We start from the raw sequence: 5,527 nt of genomic DNA on the forward strand, positions 1-5,527 counted from the left end.
GTGCACTTCGATGGCACCTACGCAATATTTTTTCTCCTCGATGGCACGTGAATAGTGCACGTACTCAACGACGGAGCACGGGATGGTAGCAATGACATGGTCAACCCTTTTTTGGAGAGAGTACGTACTACTAGTAAATAACTTTGATGTGTACCATCAACTCGCAGAATGACGAGAAGCTTGATTACACCTTCTCCCTCGCCAACGCGCGCGCGGTGGCTCACAGCACAAGGAGAAACTTTTGCTTACAAGCGGTGGACGTGCAACGGTTCATTTGGTGTTAGATTGCCAGAAGCACTACTGTAGAACCATCGACTTTCGGAAGAGGCGAAGAGCCAAGCGCAAGGTCACCTACTAACCTTAGGCTAGGCGTAGTGGGAGTAACATAAGTAGGGGTACCTCCTTTTTTTTATTCTAGAAACAACCAAACGCGAATATCAAGGTGCTGGTTACGTAGAACAAATTTCCTGCTGTCCGTGCTCAGCCCTCCTCTATCTCTCTTCTCAGCCAGCCAGCAGACACGCGGAGCCCATTGTCTGTTTGCTCACATGCGGCCCCACATGTCAGTGAAAATGCAAGAGGACCCACTGAACCTTCACATCTTTCACCTCGACGTGCTGGTGATGAAAAACAAATCCAATAAAGATCTTCAGTGGCTGCTTTTGGAGTTACTTAAGAGTAGTAAGATTCTATTTACAGTTTAACCCAAGATGCACATCTCGTGGCTTCAACTACCACTCTATTTTCTTTCATGACACGACCTGGATGGTGGATGTCCCACGTGTCGGCAAAAGGAGGAAGAACCTGACCAAATCTTCGGTTGTGCTCTCGGATTAGACTAGTTGTGCTAACTTAAATTTTTTATTGTGTACTCCCTCCGTTCCAAAATACTTGACTTCCATTTGTCCAAAAATGGATGTACCTATATACTAAAACATGTCTAGATACATATATATTTTGACAAATAGAAGGCATGTATTGTGCAACGGAGGGAGTAGAATGGATGCAAGTTTTTGTATTGGGAAGAAGAGTACATCCATATATTGATAGAGCGTTGGAGTTGGCCTTACAAGTGGGACCGCATATGAGGAAACCGACTATCGGCAAACCCCCACCTCGCCCGCCGCGCGATGGCTGAGTTAGAGAAACGATGAGGTTGAAGAGATTGCTCTAGCACGGACTCCAAGAAATATGGTGTCAGATGGAAGTCGTGCTGGTGGCGTGTGTCGTACTCCTGGACGTGAATGCTTGTTCTGGCCCATGCCACCCTACTACTCCTACTACTTACTATATAGTACTAGTATCGAGGATTCGAGGTGCTAGTTACGTACAATATGGCTACAGTAACACCCGCACGACGCACGAAGCATGTGAAGCTAGTACAAATAGTGTACTACTATTGTTGATTGGCCTCATCCGATAACCTATTGCAATGCACGTACAATTATGTATTCGGAAAATATTTTTTTGCCTCGTCGCACCACTCACTCACAGAAGCAACTCGAAAGCCATTCATAAATTTAGTAAGTTTATCACAGGCATATCATTTTATTACATACAACAGGTCATCAACCCACATCGATAACGAGGATACATTATAAATACTAAAGTTTTCACCACACAACAAATAACAAGCAATGAAATGAACTTCAACTCAACCATTCCTCGGCGTTGGAAACGCTTGCTTTGAACCACAAGTGATTCTCTGGGACGGGCCATCTATTGTCGATCTCAAGACCAACGCAGGACTGATCATCCAGGCTGAAGCATCCTACTATATCAGTACCAGGGTAGGGAACCATGCTAATGTCTGAGGTATAGAAACAGTTGCTTCTCATAAATGGTGCTAGGAACGTTGTGTCAACAGCAGTTGGATCGCCTTTCACCATCATCGGATCGTTTTGTCCAAGGAAGAGCGAGTTTTCTCCAAGACTATCAATTCTGTACCAGGGAGAAGGTGTTGGCGCTAGCACACTAGTATCCATCCCAAATACCATGCAACGGGTGTTGGAATAGGTCCGGAGAGTGCGACCATGGGAGACTACACCTGCTTCCTTAGCAGTAACATCATCAGTGGGCTGTATACACACGAGAAGAGGTGATCCATCGAAATTAGTTGCCAGGCACCAAAGGGTATATGGGCGCTGCTCGTCCTCATGCTCGTGATCATCACCATCATCATCTCCCCCTTGGTTATAATTTTTTTCAAGTATAGGTGGTGGAATGTTCACAGGACCTTGGAAACACAAGATGAAGGTTAATTAGTAAAGGGAAACTTGCTAACCCGCATGCATGTGGATGAAACAATTATAATTATGGTGGAAGACAAACGTACCAAAATCATAACGATTCCATGCAAAAACAGTGCCACAGTGGTGGCAGCAAACACAAGGCCCTCATATTGAATTGCATCACAGTACTCATGCATGTACATAAACTAATTTTTGAGCAATATCCATCGAGTCAAACCACCAAGGACGGCAACAAGCTTGTTGAACAACTTCATAGTTGTTTCCAAGAGCGGTTGGGAACTCGACAAATTGCTATCTTCCATAGAAGACAATCACCATGATTGTATTTGAACGTGCGTACAATACCGGTGTGCTCAACCTCTGTGCAGTCTGCTGAGATTTTTGGAAGTGAAACTCGGTCACGAGTGTACACATTCACAAGTTCCCACTCGCAGTTGGACCCAATGTAAACAACCCAATCTCCATTTGCGCCTGCCCAAGCCTTGCCCTCAAGCGATGGCATCTTAACATCATATGTATCATTATCAAGTGTCATCGACTTGCACAGGGCGAGGCCTCCGTCATGACGGCGCCAGTCATCAGGGTCACGGCGAAGAAGATAGGGGAGATCAAACCGCTCCTTGGCTCTTGGGTTCCTTGTAATGATGTTATTAGTTGAGTCGAGAATGGGCTTGAACGAACCTGCCATGCTAGCCGAAGTGATGACGTCGCACCGATTAATGAGTTCCTCCACCACGTCATCTTTCAGACCGAGGCAAGAATAACGGGGCCGTTTCCGTCCTGTTCCCTCCATGGAGAAGACTATCGAACAATGGCAGAAGAAAGGGTGAAGGTCTGAAGGAAAGTGGAGGAGGGAGAGAAAGAGTGTGCGACAACAGTTCCAAATTGAGAGGGAAAGGCGAAGAGTCAGTGGATGGTTGCCAGTTTGCCACGGTTCATGAAGGGGCGCCCCGGCCTACACGTCGGTTCGGAAATACTCCTACTACTCGTCGTCGTCTCACTGATATGTTGGAACGGGACCACATGTCAATGGAACATGGTGTGTAATTTCTCGTGCAAAATGCGATCTGGCCGCGTTGGCCCGAGGTTCCACATTAGTTTTTTTATTGAAAGTTTGCCGCATTAGTTATCGACCTTTATTTTTTTAACATGCAATCTGAATGGATAGCTCCTGTGGTCATCACACGTGAGCGGATATAGTGATGGTTGATTCGCCCGAGCAACTTATTACTTGGGAATATGGGAGTACCAACGGATTCAAGGAACAGAGAAATGATGGTTGCTTCGTCCGAGCAACTTACTGTGGCGAAGGTGGGGCTCTGTGATTTGACTGCTCACTAGTCGTTACTACTGCGGCGCAACGACCGGGGTGAATCTTTCCCTGAAGTTGTGTTGTGCACTCAATATTGCTGCATGGCAGGTGGAGCCGGATGAAGGATGTTCAACATGTCGGCGAAACGAAGTTGAATTGTTTCTAGCGTTGCTATCAATCCTTCAGGATTTGTTTATATGTATGCATAATTTTGATGAAATTGTACTGTGATGCTATGAAGGTTTCAACTTTGGTGCCCGCAGAAAAAAAGGTTTCAACTTAGGATTCATGTGTCTTGCCTCGAGATTATCTCGTTACAACATTCCATCAAATACAAATGAAACTACCATGGCTAATGGATCTCAATGGTTCGCAGATCAGCGCCAATATTCACATCACAATTGAAGACAAAGTTGTGAGAAGGTGTACAAATAAAGAAAAAAATTTATAATTGATCGATGTTGTTCCTAGGCATGGCTCCATTTCCTTGGCACAGTGTTCATTGCTTGGCAGCTAGTTTCACCCAGCTCTGTAGCCAAAAAAGAGGTGTATGATGGACACCACAATCCAATCATTTTGTGCAGCTCCACTAAAATCGGGCGGACCATCCCTGTTTGCAAAGATATCCAGTCAGTGTGATTACAATAATAGTGGAGCTAGATGATGAAACATAACACACATAAATAGAAGCCGATCACCTCTACGATTTCTCTTTAGGACTAACTTCTTGTTGGAGAAGATTAGGAACGGAGTTGGATGAGGAGGATAGCAAAACCAATCTCCCCTTCCGCAGTCCCATAGAAATGTAAAAATGTTGCCCGTGTGACATTTTCGCGGAACTGCACAAAACACTCTTTAGAAAAGTGATTTGTGCAGTTCACCAAAAGGTCGCAATAGCAACGAGGTGAAAATGGATAGCCCTGTTTACAAAAGGAGGTCGAAAGGAAACAATTATTGCCCAATAACACGAGTTGAAGACACATACGCCGACAAAAAAGAAGCATGTTCCATGTAAAAAGAGAAAGATAGCACATGGTGGTTTATCAAAAATGGTTTGAGGACGAGATTGCAAGATGGAAAGTACGCCGGCCGAGATACGATTTAAGCAAACAACTAAAGAAGATCCACATGCAGCAACGTGGGAAGATGGGCAGTGGAGCAAGGCCAGAGGAAGCTGTACCTGAGGGTCGTCGGGATGTTACTAGGAGGGCGCCGGCGGCCGGGATCTGCCCATACTGCGGCTGCGAGCAAGTGGCGAAGGCCCTACCGTGCCGGAGCTTGTCAAAGAGAATGGTGGGTACCGCGGATCGGCACGAGCTGCCTCAATGCCGTCGAACGGAGAGACGATGCACATCCTCCCTTTTCACCGGCGGACGGGATGCGGCCGGATCACTAACCAACGCTGAGAGAGAGAGGCCATGGCGGCCTTGTGTGAGATGGTGTGACGAGAGACAAACCCATTTTTCCATTTTCCCCACGGCAATCGTTTTATATTCTAGGCGTGGTACCCGACCCTCCTTCGAGTAAACAACCGCTACACGCATCAAATTATCATGTGGGCTGCCTTTTCGTACAAAAACAAACTCCACCGTGTACCCGCGCGGGTGTGGCCGGGAACGAGACGTGAGTACGTGCGTCCTGTGTGCACTTCTTCTTTAGGTGCAGGTACGTACGTGGGTGGGTGTGAGAGAGATGGTTTGTGCGAAACAGAGGCAATGTGTTGATGATATCTCAATCAGAAAAACATAACATATGCAATGTGTGTGAAACGGAGTCATGGACGTGAGATATCGATAGAATTGAAAACAGGGATGAAGTGTGTGGCTGCGCGATCGATAAAGAGTGCCATCGAATTTGTGTTTGCCCACGTCAAAGATACAGGGCAGCCGGCCTACTGGAATTTGAGAGGGCAGAGGTGCAGTTCTTCTCTGTGGCATGGATACCTACCTACAATGTTTGACTA

The sequence above is a fragment of the Triticum dicoccoides genome, chromosome 1B (assembly GCF_002162155.2).
Source record: "Triticum dicoccoides isolate Atlit2015 ecotype Zavitan chromosome 1B, WEW_v2.0, whole genome shotgun sequence".
NCBI lineage: Eukaryota > Viridiplantae > Streptophyta > Magnoliopsida > Poales > Poaceae > Triticum > Triticum dicoccoides.